The following is a 17,528-nucleotide window of genomic DNA, read 5'->3' as shown; positions in this document are numbered from 1 at the left end:
CTGAAGCCCATGTGCATACACTTGGTTATTTTTGAAATAGGTGAGTTGCAGAATGTACTCATCTCCCTGGTGTTATAAAATGCCACAAGGCTTTCTGTTTTCTGAAGAGCTAGCAACAATGTCATAGTGAATTTAGAGGGAGCAAGGAGAGAAAAAGGAGGAGAATGATGGAGCTATTTATTTATTTTAAAAATATTTTATTGTTGAATGTATTACAGATGTCCCTCCTTTTTTTCCTATTGATCCCCTCCTCCCAAACCCCCTTTCTGCCTTACCCACACTATTGTCTGAGTCCATTGATTATGCATATATTCATTTAAGTTCTTTGGTTTATCTCTTCCTGTGCCCCCTTCCCTTTAAGGTTCACCAGTCTAATAACAAATTTGTCCCTCTTAATCCCTTCACCTTTTACGTCCATCTTTTCAATGCCCCTCCGATCTGGCAACCATCAAAAATTTCTCTGTAGCTATGAGTCTGCTTCTGTTCTACTTGCTCATTTTGTTTGTAGATTCGATTGTTGATAAATATGTATTTATTGCCATTTTACTGTTCATATTTATTATCTTCTATTTCTTTAAGAAGACCCTTTCAACATTTCATATAGTACTGGTTTGGTGGTGATGAACTCCTTTAGCTTTTCCTTGTCTGGGAAACTCTTTATATGTCTATTGATTCTAAATGATGGCTTTGTAGGATACAGTAATCTTGGCTGTAGGTCCTTGCTTTTCATCACTTTGAATGTTTCTTGCCACTCCTTTCTGGACTGCAAAGTTTCTTTTGAGCAATCAGCTGACAGTCTTATGGGAGTTTTGCTGTAGGTAACTAACTGCTTTTCTCTTGCTGCTTTTAAGATTCTCTCTTTGTCTTTAACCTTTTACATTTTGCTAATGATGTGTCTTGGTGTGGGCCTCTTTGGGTTCATCTTGTTTGGAACTCTACGCTTCCTGGACCTGTGTGTCTGTTTTCTTCACCAAGTTAGGGAATTTTACTGACATTATTTTTTCAAATATGTTTTCAATTTCTTGCTCTCTCTTCTCCTTCTGGCATCCCCATGATGCAAATGTTGGTATGCTTGTAGTGGTCTTAGAGGCTACTTACACTATCCTCAATGTTTTTGGATTATTTTTCTTTTTGTTGTTCTAATTCAGTGCTTTTTGCTTCCTTATATTCTAAATTGATGGTTTGCTTCTTGGTTTTACCTACTCTAGTATTGATTCCCTCTAAATTATTCTTTATTTCAGTTAGTGCCTCCTTCATTTCTGACTGGTCCTTTTTTATGCTCTTGAGGTCCTCAATAAGTCCATTGAGCATCCTTATAACCAGTGTTTTGAACTCTGCATCTGTTAGAGTGCTTATCTCCATTTCCTTTAGTTTGTTTTTCTGGAGTTTTATTCTGATTTTTCATTTGGGACAGGTTTCTTTGTCTCCTCATTTTGGCTGCCTCCTTGTATTTGTTTATATGTATTAGGTAGAATTGTTATGTCTTCTAGGCTTCATAGGGTGGCCTATTGTAGTAGGTGTCCAGCAGGGTCCAGTGGCACAGCCTCCCTGATTACCCCAGCTGTGCCCTTGAGGTGCACACTCATGTGGACTGTATTCTCTTCTGTTGTAATTGAGTCTTGATCGCTTTTGGCACATCAAGGGGAGGGATTTACTCAGGCTGATCAGCTGAAAGAACTAGCTGTGCCCACTGACCACCAACTTCTGATCACCTTGCAAAGGCCCACCACACAAAGCAAGACTTACTTCAGCAGGGCTCTGGCACACACTCAATTTACCCCTTGAATGTGTTGCTTATGGAGGTGGTTGGGTGGTGTGCTTTGACATGGTCTGAAGCTGTCCACTGGGTGTCCTGGCTCTGGGGCAGGTCAGCCAGTGCTCATGTCTTACCTGGGGCCACCAAGCATAAGCTACAAAGTGATCTGCAGATGGTTGCTTCTTGTGCTTGGCTTGGAGGTGCCCAGCAAAGCCAAGCTGTGAACCAAGGCTGGTTGCTTCTAGTGCCAGGCCTGGGGCCACTTAGCAAGAGGTATGGGGAATGTTGAGGCCAGATGCTGCTTGTTTGAGAGAATTTAGGAAAATCTGATGAGTCAAGACCTGCCAATTCTATGGTAAAGCCACTGGAAATAGCTTGAGTGGGTCTGGAGGTTGGGTGAGGCAGGGCCTCAGGGAATCACCAGGATAGAGCAAACATTATGAACCAGGTTGCTGGAGTCCCAGATATGGTGCCCGTCTGCCAGCCCCATGGGGAAAGGGCTCACAAAGAAACAATGGCCTCTGCCAGTACATCTGTCCAGGAGAAAGCTGTCTCTCTTGCTCTTGCCCCAAAGCCAAACAACTCAGTTCTTCCCCGTATGTCTCTGGTGCCTTTCTAAAGTGCCTGCCCCATGCTGGAGCCTGGCGAAAGCAAGTCCAAGTCAGTCCATGCCAGACCCTTTAAGAGGAACTGCTTGGGACTCCAGAAGCCTCAACTTCCCTCAGCCTCAATTCCCTCTGGTTTTTATAGCCAGAAGTTATGGGGACCTCTCTTCCTGACACTGGAACCCTGAGCTGGGGGGCCTGATGTGGGACAGGGACCATCCCCCCCCCCACTCCTCAGGGAGGACCTTCAGAGCCGAAGTGTCCCCCCTGATTTTTATCGGTCACATGTGGGTGTGGGACCAGCCCATTCGTGCCTCTGCCCCTCCTGGCAGTCTTGATGTGGTTTCTTCTTTAATTTCATAGTTGTAGGACTTTGATTCAGGTTGATTTCAGGGGATTTTGAATGATGGTTGTTCTGTAGTTTAGTTGTAATTTTGATGTGGTTGTGGGAGGAGATGATACCGCATTTACCTACGCTGCCATCTCGACCGAAAGGTTTCTGGAGCTATTCATCTATATTTCTAGTAATGAAACTCTGTATGGTTAAAAAATAATTTTTATATTGTTTTGTTTTTGTGGATTGTTTAAGTGCCCACTATTGTTAGACCTCCAGATAATAACAGCTCCTCCTCTGGCTGGTCCACTCCTATGCACCGAGGAATTTCAGTCTGTTGGAGATTACTGAATTAATTGATTAATTATGGTCTCTTGAGATTCAAACTATGTAGGCCCAAGACACAAACACATATTCTCTAGTCTTTTTATAATTCTACCTACTCTAAGCTATGTACAGACATCAGGTTGCGGATCTGCCTAGAATCAGGAAAGAGTGCCTGATCTGTGTTTGTTCATCTATCATTTCTTGTTTTGTCTTAGACAAAGGATTTTAATCTTGTTATATTCTCTTCTTCACTCCCAATATTCCCTCTGCCAAATATTCCATTACCAAAATTAAATTGGCAATGTTTAACTATAGCATAGAAGCATTTTATTTTTTTCCTATTTCCCTATTTTTTTAATACTGCATTTATTATTTTTTTTTATTACAAATGTCCCTCCTTTTTCCCCCTTTGCCACCCTCCTCCCCAATCCCCCCAACCCTCGCCTTCATCGTACTATTGCCTCTGTCTATTGGTAATGCATATATGCATATAAGTTCTTCGGTTTATTTCTTCCTGTCCCCTAACCCCCTTCCCTCTGAGGTTTATCAGTCTGTTCCTTTCTTCCATGTTTCTGGATCTATTTTGTTAATCAGCTTATTTTGTTCATTATAGTCCACAATCTTTAATTGTAATGAAATACAAATTTTGGAACGCTATAAAAGAGAACTACCCAAAAGTTTCAGATGTCCTCTTATTCCCTATCAAACATGCCCAAATAATACCTTGCTTTCTGCTCATAGCCAGTGGTTGAGAAGATGTAGTCCAACCAATTCCAATCTCTAAACTGGTCCAAGAGATTCAGTGAGCATGAGACAGACTGCGGCTCTAGGAAAACTGAAGGTGCGCTTTCATTCTGTTCTCTAACCTTTCCCATGGCAGAAATTGAATCTATTCATAGCCTCCTCCAGTGCTCAATCCCAGTAGACTTCTTGCCCCTGAATCTCAATAAAGTTTAGACAAAAAGACCTTCTCTGTCAGCACAAACAGGGTAAGGACTAAAGCACTTGAACAAAAAGACCCAAAAGCATAGTAGCTTATAAAAAAACAAATAGAGGTGTTTGTGTGTGTGTGTGTGTGTGTGTGTGTGTGTGTGTGTGTGTGTGTGTGTTTGGTTGCTCAAAGATAAGGAGTCTTAGTTGGCAGAGTGGCTCTGCTCCAGATGGTCATTCAAATATAGAGTTTTTCCTTCACATTGCATCATTATTCCAGACTCTCGTCCATTTCTGCATGCTTTAGGCATGCCCATGCTCTAGCTCACAGAAACTGGAAAGAGAAGAAAATAAGTGCAACGATTTCCTTTTAAGCAAGTAAAGCTGAAGTGGGAACAAATGTAGTTGTAAGACTTTCATGTTTTACTTAAAGGAGTAAACTCGTGAGAGTGTGAAAATTTATTTCAGTTCTACAGTCTCTTCTAGAAAATGGAAGAGAAAAATTTCTCGAATCATTCTGTGAAATTTGCATTACTCTAATATCAAAGACAGACAAATACAAGAAAATTCTAGAGCAATATCCATCATGAGCACAGACACAATAATCCTCAACGAAATGTGAGCCAATCCAAATCTAACATATATTTTTAGAAAAGGATCACATCACAGTGAAGTGTGATTCATCTAAGGAAGGCAAGGCTGGTACAGCATTTAAAAATTAGTCAATGTAGCCCTGGCCAGTTTGGCTCAGCGGTTGGAGTGTCGGTCTGCAGTCCAGAGAGACCCGGGTTCGGTTCCCACTAAGGGCACACGCCTCGGTTGCAGTTTGTCCCCGACGCTGGTTGGGTTGTGCGGGTGGCAGCACTCGATGTGTCCCTTTCATATCGATGTTTCTCTCTCTCTTCCTCTCTCTTCCTCCCAATCTATCTGAACAAAAAATGAAAAATATGTCCTCGGGTGAAGATAAAAAAAAAATCAGTCAACATAATATAATAGGAAAAACTGCATTGACATCTTAATAGATGCAGAAAATAATTTTGGTCAAATTCAACATTCTTTCGTGATTAAAACTAAAAGTTGACTAAAGTACATTTAGAAAAACAAATACAGCTGGCACCATAGTTAATGGTGGGAAACTGAGTAATTTACCTAATATCTGGAAAAAGGCAGCGATGTCCTCTCTCACCACGGCTATTCAACACCATATTGTAAGTCTTTAGAAATATAATAAAACAATAAAAGGAAATGAAAGGCATACAGATTGGAAAGAAAGAGGACCTGCATAGACACGTCTCCAAAGAAGACATACAGATGGCCAGCCAGTAGGCATATGAAAAGATGCTCAGCATCACTAATCATCAGAGAAATGCAAATTAAAACCACACCATCACCTCACACCCATCAGAATGGCTATTATTAATAAATCGACAAACAGCAAATGTTGGTGAGGATGTGGGGAAAAGGGAACCCTCATGCACTGTTGATGGGAATGCAGGTTGGTGCAGCCACTGTGGAAAACAGTATAGAGTCACCTCAAAAAATTAAAAGTGGAACCACCTTATAATCCTGTGATTCCACTTCTGGTACTATATCCAAAAAAAACTGACGCACCAATTCAAAAGAATCTATGCACCCCTATGTTCATTGCAGTGTTATTTACAATAGCCATGATTTGAAAACAGCCCAAGTCCCATCAGTAGATGAGTGGATAAAAAGGCTGTGATACATTAACACAATGAAATACTACTTGGCTGTAAAAAGAAGGAAATTATACCTTTTGTGACAGCATAGATGGACCTAGAGAGTATTATGTTAAATAAAATAAGCCAGCCATTGCAAAGGCAATTAAATGGTTTTCAACAAATACAGCTAGAACAATCGAACATCCATTTTCAAAACAAGAATTTCAACCTGTGCCTCACTTATTTTACAAAAATTAATTTAAAAGTCTATTATAGTCCTATATGTAAAGTCTTGAAGTCATAAATCTTTTAGAAGAAATAATAGAAGAAAATTTTTGTGATCTTGGGTTAGTGAAAAAATTTTATATTTGATGCTGAAAACAATCTGTAAACAAAAAAAATTGACAAATGGATTTCATCAAAATCAAAACTTTTGCTCTGTGAAAGGCATTGTTCAGCAAATTGTTTTTAAGGCACAGATTGCAAGGGAATATTTGCAAATAACACACCTGAAGAAGAAATTGTATCAAGGGTTTAAGGGTTAGAAGAGAATGTCACCACAAAAGGGCAACATGTGGGAGTTTTTAGGGTAATAGAATTCTTCATCTTGATTGTGGTGGTGGTTACAACTGTATGTATTTGTCAAAACTCATAGACTGCACTTTAAAAAAAGTGAACTATTATCTATGTAAATTAAAAAATAAAAGAAAGCCCGGCCAGTGTGTCTCAGTGGTTGAGCAGTTGAGCGCTGACTCATGTACCAAAGAGGTCACCAGTTTGATTCCTAAGCAGGACACATGCCCAGGTTGTGGGCCCGATTCCCAGTGCAGGGCATGCAGGAGGCGGTCAATTGATGTTCTCTCTCATTGATGTTTCTATCTCTCTCTCTCCTTCTTCCTTCCTCTCTCTCTGAAATCAATAAAGAAAAATTTTAAAATAAATAAATCAAAAAAGAAAAAATGATGTGACTTGATGATATGTTTAACTACTGGTCCAGCCATATGAATACATACCAGCTGAATCACAACTCTGAATAAGACAACTACCCATGAGAAAAAGATTTTAAGTAGCCAAATAAACCATGTTTTCAAGGTTTGTATCTATTTGGGAAAGTGCTTGATTTCTACGCCGGCTTTCCTTGTCTGGCTGTGGCATTTCCAGGAGAAATTCTGAGAATGAACTAAGTCTGTCTCCAGAGGAAAAAAAGCAGGACTTCAAGATACATCTCATGGGGTGGTAACCCCCCTACGTAGAGCCAATGGCGTTGAGAGAAAACCAAGGTTAACGTTTCTAAAGGGTTCACGGAGCCAACGTTGTCGGGAAAACAAACATATCTTGTCACCACACATCCAGAGACATGGTGTGGAATTTTACTTCTCAGAGAGAGAAGATGGGGGCTGCTGCAAAGATGTGGGAACTCATCTATCTTTCACTGTTCGGCTCCTGCCCTCTACACTTGCCCCTCACAGACCAGAACCTCTAGAGAAATTTGCTCTCAGCAGGCTGACCTAATAACCTTAGAGTGAGGGTAACTTTTGCAACTATAGAGGTTTAATTCTGAAGTAGCACTGTGAAATCAACATGGTGGCCTATAGAGGCCTAATGTTCCCTGGCCAGGAAAACTGCCTTCAGCAAAAACGATCACAAATGATGCCGTTTTGTCTCGCTCCCTCCCCGCCTCTTCCCACTGGCTTCCTTTTCTTCCCAGAAACCTTCTTTTCTCAACCCTCCCTGACAGCCCTCCACTTCAGATATCAGTTCTTGTACACATCGTGCTCGTTTAAATCAATCTATTACCCATCCCAAAGGCACATGCATACTAAAGACTTATCTAATGAGAAATGGCAGATATATGACAGCTGTTAAACGTCTAAGCTGCTGAGAGAAGTGTAAGGAGTTTGGGAATGCATGTGTAGGTGTGTGTGTGTGGGGGGGGTGCTTCTAGACAACTCCACATGGGCAGTTTTGCTTAAAAATGAGGACAGCCTCATTGGTTCACACTCTTAAATACTCCTTATTCAACTAGCAGAAAGTTTTGAACGTCAGAGAATTCCCCAGCCATGCAATAGCTGTTTGGAAAGCAATTTGCCAGATGTCTATGAGAGTTAACTCACTCTAGGTCCCTATGCAATCAGGCCCCTAGTTAACAACTTCAGAGCCATTAAAATCTCAGTATTAGTTGTCTGGTGCAATATTCATTATCCAGAAGCGGTCCCTGCATGACATTAGAGAGGAGAACGATGAGCACCCTGGCACATGCTGATAATGAACTCAAATCTTATCTCCAGTCCTACAGCCCCCAAATGGGAGAAATGGTTGCCCCTCATAAATGTGCCATTCACATATATTTACAGCAATCGCGGGTCAGACGTTCTCTTTGTTTAAAAGAAGCATGTCAGAAACCATTCAGCAAATGAGTAAATACTAAAGATGTGATTCTTTAGAACTTTGAAGAACAGAGTTAGGCTTCTGGAACACCACAGAGCCTGTTCTGCCCCGTCTCCTTCCAAGGAGTGGAATAAATAAAGCAAGAGAGTCACCATCTGGGAAGGAAATGACTGGTAAGACAGATGACAAGGGTCCGGGTAGGAAGGGACCGCATATTTTAATTATGTATACAAATGACTTGGTACTGAGAACAAGATTTGCAGATTACAGTTAAGCAGTGGGAGCAGCACAGTAGGGTAAATAATAAGGTACCCAAACGCCAAGCAGCAGCCAAGGATTTGCACTGGTATGTGTTCTACGTGGTCGTAGAAGATGGACAATGCAGATCAATGTGAATAAATATCAAATAACATGCCCGGGGACCAGGAACTACAGCAAGTGAATTTGAGATGAGGGGAATGGCAGCACAGGATTAGGAGGAGAAGCGAACACAGGCTTGTCACACCCATACACAGGCTCCCAGGACAGCCAGGTATGTTTCTGTGCAAATTAGAATGGAAGGGAAATCTACAGCACCGTGTACACAAACATGCACCTGATACCTTCCGAGCCTAAAGGCTCTGCCTTTTCATCTCACCATCTGTGATCTGCAGGTATCCTTCCGCTGGTATGAGAAGGGAGCCGGGGGTGGGGGGGCCTGCTTTCACTTAGTTCCATATCTGTCACTGGCCAGCTGGTCAATTGTGGTCGTCTCCTCAAATCTCTGGACCTCAGTTTTGTCCTCTGTAAAATGATAAGCTCAGTGATGTCTCTCACATGTATTCAAGGACCTCTCAGCCAGCCTGGGTGATAAACAGGCCGCTTCCCCGGCATCGCTGGAAACCTTTGTTGCACGTTGAATGAGCGTCCAGATCCTTTGTGACACATTGAATCCCACGATGCGGTTCATTCCTTGTTGAAACTCCTTTTACAAAAGAGTCTTTGCAGTTTTAAATACAGACAAGCCCCAACTGACAATGGTTTGACTTACAGTTTTTTCTACTTTGATGCAAAAATGGTAGGTACACATTCAGTAGAAACCGTACTTTGAATTTGGATTTTTTTTCCTGAGCTAGGATCTGGGGTAGCTGCGCTCCCACAACACTGGGCCGCGGCCGGAGCACGGCTCCCCACAGCTCCCGGTCAGCCAGCCGTCAGGAGGGTAAATGACTGATACGCTACAGTTTAGTAGTGAATGCATTTTTGACTTAGGATATTTTCAAGTTACAATGGGTTTATCCAGACATAATCCCATTGTAAATCAAGAAGCTCCTGAATATATTTTCTTTTTTGGGTTGTTGTTGGTTTTGCATTTTTTAAAAATATGTTTTTATTGATTTTTAGAGAGAAGAAGGGACGGGGGGAGAGAAGCATCAACCGGCTGCCTCCTGCATACCACCTGCTGGAGATCTAGTCTGCAGCCCAGGTACGTGCCCTAAGGTATTAGGTGAATGTTTGTGTACATGGTACCGCAGGAATCCAACTGTCGACCTCTCAGTGCATGGGATGACGCTCGGCCAGGGCACTGTTTATATTTTAAAATTGAAATCTAGAAGTCAAGGAAATATCTGATTTATTCAAGAGGGAAAATATTATTTTAATTACCCATGTGTGTCTTGCCAAAATATCTCAGAGTTCAGAATCATTTAAAAACCATTTACGGAATGATGTACTGTAGAATTGTATATCTGAAATCTATATAACTTTATTAACCTAAGTCACCCCAATAAATTCAATTAAAAAAATGAATGGATCAGGTCCTGGTGGATTTGGCTCAGCGGTTGGAGCGTTGGCCCACGGACCAATGAGCGGTGGGTTTGATTCCGGTCAAGGGCACGTACCTCGGTGGTGGTTCACCCAGCCCTGGTCAGGTCATGCGGGAGACAACCAGTCGATATGGCTCTATCACATCGATGTTTCTCTCTGTTTCTTTTTCTCCCTCTCTCCCACTCTATCTGATGATAAATAGAAAAGTTTTCTCAGGTGAGGAATAAAAAAAAAAAAAAAAAATGAATGGATCAGAGCGGAGCCTCCAAGAGCTCAGTTCAAAAATCAGAAATAAAAGCCATTTGTGGAGCATCCCTGCTTGGAAAGCAAGATGCTTTGCTGTCACTTTCTAAGGCATTTTCCTATTATCTCCATCTTCACGGCATTCCTTTGAGTTAAGGATTGTTTAACACCCCACCCATTTTATAGATGAGAAACCAAGACTCAGAGAAGTGAAATAAGTCCTATAAGTTCAAATGCCCCTTTCTTAATTATGCAAATGTTTCAGATAAAAGCAGCAAGAATAACTTACTGTTTACACAACTACATAGACAGTAGCCTGAACACTCCAGATGCATTCCTTAGAGTAGCGGCTAAGGACCTATGAACTAGATTCAGATACTCTGTGTGTGGGTCCTGGAGTCCCCACTTACTGGTTGGGTGGCTTTAGGCAAGATACTGAAGTTTCCTAAAGTTTAGTTGCCAGGTCTGTAAAATGGCAATAATTATACAACCTACTTATAACACTATTGTAACTATGAAATGAGATCACACATTTAAAGTAATTGGCATGTAGAAAGTACTCAGTGAACCCAAGCCACGAAGTATGAAGAACAATACCTGAAAAATACATTAAGACAGTCTGGAAATGTACATTTTAGCATGTGTAAAATGAGGTGCAAAAAGAACTGTTTTTGTAGAATTTTAGTTATACAAAGTTGAAAGAACAGAGCAAGATACATGACTACATCCAATATTATTTTGCTTGTAAACAATATAGATGTTTAATGAAAAGACTAGAAATAGAACTCCGAAGCATTTACAATATTTATTCCCCTTGTGGAGAAATTATCGATGATATATTGATCAATATTGATTTACTACTTCAGTGGCTTTACCAGAAGAGATGAACCTTCTGGAATATCATCTCATTTACTTAACCAATAGGAAGACTGTAAATTACCTCAAGTTCATCTGCCTCACATTTTGACAATAGGAATGAGATGACCTAGCCAGGCATTGTGAAAAGTAGTGTGTGCTTAATCAGTGAGCTTGGCAAAGAGCTCCATATAACAAGAAAACCTCACTCAAGAAGGTTCTTTGTGAGATTGTGTCTTATCAGTATTTCTATTATCACTGGATGTATAAAAACAAGAAATCGGGACTTGAAATTGAAATGTGGCTTTAAAAGCACATTATAGACTTCTTTGTTGTAAGGGGAAACAAAGACAGATCGAGGGTCGTTCTGTGACTGGACAAGGTCTAGCAGCTGGCCAAAGGCACAGCCTGGTCAAAGTCCAAGTCTTATGATTCGCAGGTCTCTGAATTTCCCCAAGCATCCTAACGTCCAAGTGGAAGCACACTGATGTATGGAGCCAAAATTGCCTTATTACTATAATCTATTATATGTTAATATATCATTATATATTAATGTGGGAAAAGATATAGGTTCCAGCACACTTACCAAAAACAAAGTATTTAAATCCATAATAACTTTTCCATAAGTCATCAGGGTTGCTTTGCCTTTCTGTTCAGATGAAAACAATATTTGAAGAAAATTTAAAAATTAACCAAAAAAAAAAAATCCGTATAATGCAGTTTTTGCACAGGTAACAACTACATTCTTATTTTTAATGGTCACAGATATCTGTAGTGCTATCCAGTCACCAGGAAGTAGTAATGGAAAGAGGATACATATTGTTTCACATCACAATTATAATTTTCTGAAGGGCAATGTAATATGACTTGCATAATCTCAGAGATTTCTCTTAATTACAAAGGCAAAAACTCCAAATCCCCTTTTCATGAACTCTTCAAGTAATAAAAGATAGGCTCCTAGGCAGACAGGCGAGCCAATGTTTGCGGAATAATTAAGATTCAGGGCTATGAGAGCTTAGAGGGAGGCTGGGCTCCTAAAGGTGGAGGACTGATAGAGTAATAATGAAAAAACTAGGGACAGTGCCCTGAAAGAAAGAGGAAAAGGATTGAGACCCAATGGTTTCATTCTTCAAAAAAGAGAACAGTCTGCCTGCAGATGTGATATGCAGAGCCCACCCCACCCCCCGACTCCAGCCTGCTATGCGGCTGAGGGGGTCAGGTGCACCTCGCTTTTAAGGAGCAACTCCAGTTCTGAAATATGAGCAGCAATTAAGAATCAATAGCTTCTAGGAAGGTCATTTTGGCATTCTGCTTGTCTTCCCAAGCTGTCTTCACAGCTTCCAAATTCTCTACCCAAGGCTGCTGTGTAATCTTAGAAACAGAGATCTGAGCATTCAGTCACATCAATTATATTGAAAGGGAGCAGGTCTTGATCCACCTCAGTAACAAGCTGCATAAGTACAGTTGATGTGGTCACTGGCAAAGCACCTCTTCATTGGAGAACATGAAAATCTTAAAGAATGAAGGACATAACTTGTAAGATGACAGGGAATAATAACCGCAAGCTATACAGGCTTTATAACAGAGCAGCCTAAGTAAAAGTTGAAAGAAATAGACCCGAGAAAATATTAGACGCATTAAAAAAATCTGTAATTACCTTTTGTGCAAGATTGCTCCAGGCAAAAACTGGGACCATTTACAAAGCAATTAGGTGTTATCTTGGGGAAAACATAACATTAAAAAGATTACAGTCAATTGTTCAAAGGCTTTTTTGTGTGCCCTGTAGGTCCTGTGCTTGAAATGTGCTATTGAAGAGCTGACCTACTAGGGATCTCTGATGAGGTTCCACAAGCCAAGGAGCTGATGGCAGGGAACAGCTTCATTACAGTCTGATAACAGCCCAACTCTGCTGTTATGACAGACCTAAGTGCCCCCACACATAATTGGATCGTTTTCCCAATTTGAATTCCAACATCATTGCCAGTCACTGACAAGTGACAAACAGAGGACAAATTCAGCACTACACAGAAATTCCAAGGACACATGAACAAGTTGAGGAGAGTTGATTCTAAAATATAAAGAGACATGAGCAGAGACTCCTCCTCTGGCTGCACTGCCTTGCACTCACCCACTCTGTGCTCCGTTGGGCACTCTTCTCTACCAGCTGAAGCCTCTCATTCCGCAGTTTTTTCACATTTGAGCCATTAAATAAAAACCAGGTCTAGCCCCGGCCAGTTTGGCTCAGCGGTTAGAGCGTTGGCCTGCGGTCCAGAGAGACCCGGGTTCGGTTCCCGCTAAGGGCACGTACCTCAGTCACAACTTGTCCCCGGCCCTGGTCGGTTGTGCGGGTGGTGGCCACTCGATGTGTCCCTTTCACATCAATGTTTCTCTCTCTCTCTGTTCCTCTCTCTCCCTCCCACTCTACCTGAACAAAAAATGGAAAAATGTCCTCGGATGAGGATAAAAACAAACAAACAAACAAACAACAGGTCTAGTGGTCATAGTGCTTACTGCTATGGATCACTAGGAATTTTCAGCAGGACACTGCAGTTGTGAATTCCACCAAGGACGCTGTACTTGGTATCTTCTTCCCTGGAGTACATGTTGGCGTTGTTCATTCTATTATCTGCCCCATTTCCAAGCTCCGTAGTTTCTCTGAATTGCTGTTTTCTCCTCTCTGCTTTATCTTCTTCTGATCTGCTAAGTCAGCATGCACTGCTATTTTCCAAGAAATAAAATAACTGTATTGCATGTGCATTTGTTCTGAACATGAAACTCTGTTGGCTGGTACATTTTTAAGGTTATTACAAGCTCCAACCTTTGGAGGCATGTCAATTTGAGCTACAGCGGCTAGTACAAATGGAAACTAAGGAAGCTAAGAGACAAAACACAAACTCTTAGTAACAGAGAACATTTTGATGGTTGCCAAAAGGAGGGGGATCAAGGGATATTTGAAAAAGGTGAAAGGATTAAGATGTACAACTTGCCAGTTATGAAAACAGTCAAGGGGATCTGAAGTACAGCACAGGGAATATAAGCAATAATATTGTAATGACTATGCATGGTGCCGGATCACTCATAAGTTACATAAATGTCTAATCACTATGCTGTACACCTGAAGCTAATATAATATTGTATGTCAACTATAACTTAAAAATAATATATATATACTTTTCATATATACTTTCATATTTCATGCACACACACACAAATATATATATAAAAGTAATGCAGTATCAGAATGCAGTTATTCATTTTAGATTTTAGATTATGGTTGTAAAGATTAGAATGTAAGGAGAAATCTAATAGATTTGTCAGCACAAGTTTTATTAGTAGCTTCAATTATTAGTAGCCACAATTATTCAATAACTAAGAGCTTTACAGCACAATGATGAAGACCAAATATCAGACTACTTGGAATTGAATCCTAGCTCTCTTTACCAGCTATGTGACCTTCAGCAACTTATTTAACTCTTCAAGTCCCAGTTTTTCACCTCTAAAAGGGCCATAATAGTAGTATATTGTAATAACAATCAGATGAGATCATTTAAGATGAGCTCAGTACAAAACACATTGTGAATAACTCAACAAATGTTAGCTCTGTTAGAAAATGAGCAGAATTAAGGTTCATTTTTCCTAAGGGATATCCCAGAAAATTCATGAAAGCTTGATACATTTAAACTTTGAGAGCGGAGATTCTCAAACTTGACCATGCATCAGAATCGTCTGGAGGGTTTGTTAAAACTCTCATTGCTAGAACTCAGGCCCAGAGAATCTGTGGGTAGGGCTTGAGAATTTTCATTTCTAACAAATTCCCAGATGCTGCTGGTCTGGGAACCAAAGGTTGAGAAATGCTGCTATAGCAAAAAGATAAAGTTAATTAACTTTTGGGCACCCACCATGTGTCTGCCACCTGCAATATTTAGTTCACCTGCAATATTTAGTTCACTGAAAAGCATTGATCTTGTTCTCCATATATAAAAGCCATTTTTCTAAGTTAGTCATAAATATTGTCATTCAGTCTTAGAGTTTGGATAGTATTAAGATAGTCTCCTGGGCAAGAAAATTATTTGCACTTACATACATATGATTTGAATCAATCTTGGTCAATCACTATACTTAATAAACAGATTTTTCTGGTCTGTTAGTATGCCTTGGAGGTTGAATAATATACTCTGCCCTACCCTCTAAGATTTATATGCCAAAGGATTTGTCATGCCTAAATGAAAAAGGAACACAAGGGAGGGAAATAATTAATAGGTCAGGATATCAAGTTTATAATGAAAACATTATTTTTCAACCTTCTCTATTTGGCATTAATCCAAATTTAGATATCAGTAACAGTCATTAGTTATTAGCAAAATTTTAATGAGAATTTTGTAATTTATATTAACTACTCTCTATCTGATCATTGTCAAAACTTAAAAAAAAAAAAACCTATATAATAAAATAACACCACAAAATAAACTGTAAGTTTAAATCTCTATCTAAAATTGTTGATGGGTACTTGGTAAAATGTTATAGAAAAAGAGAACATTTGTTTAAAATGGAAATGGGATAAAGGGCTCATTTAAACCCTCAGAACTCCATGTTCAAGATGAAAAATGAGGACATTTCTATCTACTTTCACTTAAAATATTATTCAGAGTATAATTTTTGAAGTCAGTCAAGTCAATAAATGCCACACAAAAGTCTTGTATGAACCAGGTGACCTCATTAATGCCAGCTTTACAGTTTAATAACATTCTATCATATTGAATGTTAAGGTGTAAAGTACAAATTAAACATGGCAATAGGAGTGTGCGATTCCATTTTGTCTTGTTAGAATGCATTTCTTGACTCTAGTCAATTTGACCTTCATAGCAATGACCAAGTGAAACAAGTTTTAAAATAAATGTGTAACAACTCTTTATTTGGTGAGTTTCCATAGTTTCTGCTTTTAAATCACTAGAGTGGCTTCTACAGGAAACCTTCTTACAAAATGCTTTAGTCTCACTATCACTCAAATGATAAATCAATGGCATGTTCCTACTAACTACTGGTACCTGAATCTAATGGCTTTCCCCATGCTTCTTGAATCTTTAACTAAGCCAGGAATATACTCAAAGAAATGCAAGCTCACAAATAAAATGCAGTGTATGAGTTAAAAGGGAAGCGTTTCATCTCCATTTTGCTTCATCTTAAACAAATGTATTTAGCTATTTGAGATACTTTTTAAAAACAGAAATAAGTGAGATTTTGAGAGAAAGATTTTTATTGGTAGTAGTTTGGATATTTTTCCTTAATCACAGCACAAATTGAAGCTCTCTTTTGCCTTTAAAAATTGAACACTAGATATTCCTCTATACTGTAAACCTAACTCTAATTTTCTTGACATTCACTAATTAGCCAGATTACCCATTCAGGCTTTTGGACACAGACACTTTCTAAAAGTTGAGACTGCTGAGATGATGAGAGAAAAACGTGTGATGATGAAGGTTTGCTGATAGAATAAGGAATTCTAGGTACAGTTGATGACTCTCTTCACCAAAAATTATGGGAGTCAGGCTCCTGACAGACATACCTATTCTCCATGCTGTGTAATTATTGAACTCCAAGTACCTTGTTCTCGTGTGGCTGATGTGGCTTAGTTGGTTGGACATTTTCCTGTGCACCAAAAGGTTGCTGGTTCAATTCCTGGTCATGACACATGCCCAGGTTGTGGGCTCAATCTCTGGGAGGGGGCATGTAGAATGTTTCTCTGTTTGTCCCTCTCTTTCTAAAAATATTTTTAGCCCTGGCCGGTTTGGCTCAGCGGTTAGAGCGTCCACCTGCGGTCCGGAGAGACCCGGGTTCGGTTCCCGCTAAGGGCACATACCTCGGTTGCAGTTTGTCCCCGGCCCTGGTTGGTCGTGCGGGTGGCAGCCACTCGATGTGTCCCTTTCACATCGATGTTTCTCTCTCTCTCTCTTCCTCTCTCTCCCTCCCACTCTGTCTGTACAAAAAATGGAAAAATGTCCTCGGATGAGGATTAAAAAAATAAAAAAAAAATTAAAAAAAAAAAAAAATATTTTTAAATAATTCTGAAATATCATTAATTGAGCTCCTTCTACCTGTCAGTCGTTGTGCTAGAGATACAAGCAAACAAACATTGCCCACCTCATCCTCACCTCCCCAATTCAGGCCCCATCTAGAAGGCTTGTGATCTCCTGGGAGAAAACAGTTATTTGCACACATTGTCTATTCCTCTCCTTTGTTGTCTGTCTTCGGCTGGCACTCTGAACTTCAGCACACTGGGCTTCTTTTAGGTCCTTAAACGCATTATGCTCCCTCCTGTCTCAGGACCTGAGCATGTGCTCTTTGCTCTCACCTGGAAAATGCTCTCCGCCTTGGCCATCATTCTTCAGGTGTCAGAATAAACATTGCTTTGTTAGGGTAGCCATCCCTAACTCCCTGTTAATGTGTCCTCAAAGCTCTAAAATGTTTCCATCATAGCTTGTAACACAGCTGATAGCCATATATTAGCATAAATATTTGATCCATGTCCATATTCTCCATTTGTCAACAACATCACACGTTCTTGATTGCTTACCAGGTACCATGTACTGCATCGGGCCTATAAC

The sequence above is a fragment of the Molossus molossus genome, unplaced genomic scaffold (assembly GCF_014108415.1).
Source record: "Molossus molossus isolate mMolMol1 unplaced genomic scaffold, mMolMol1.p scaffold_m16_p_12, whole genome shotgun sequence".
NCBI classification, from domain to species: Eukaryota; Metazoa; Chordata; class Mammalia; order Chiroptera; family Molossidae; genus Molossus; species Molossus molossus.
The sequence above is the reverse complement of the archived record's forward strand: the minus strand, read 5'-3'. Positions refer to the sequence as shown.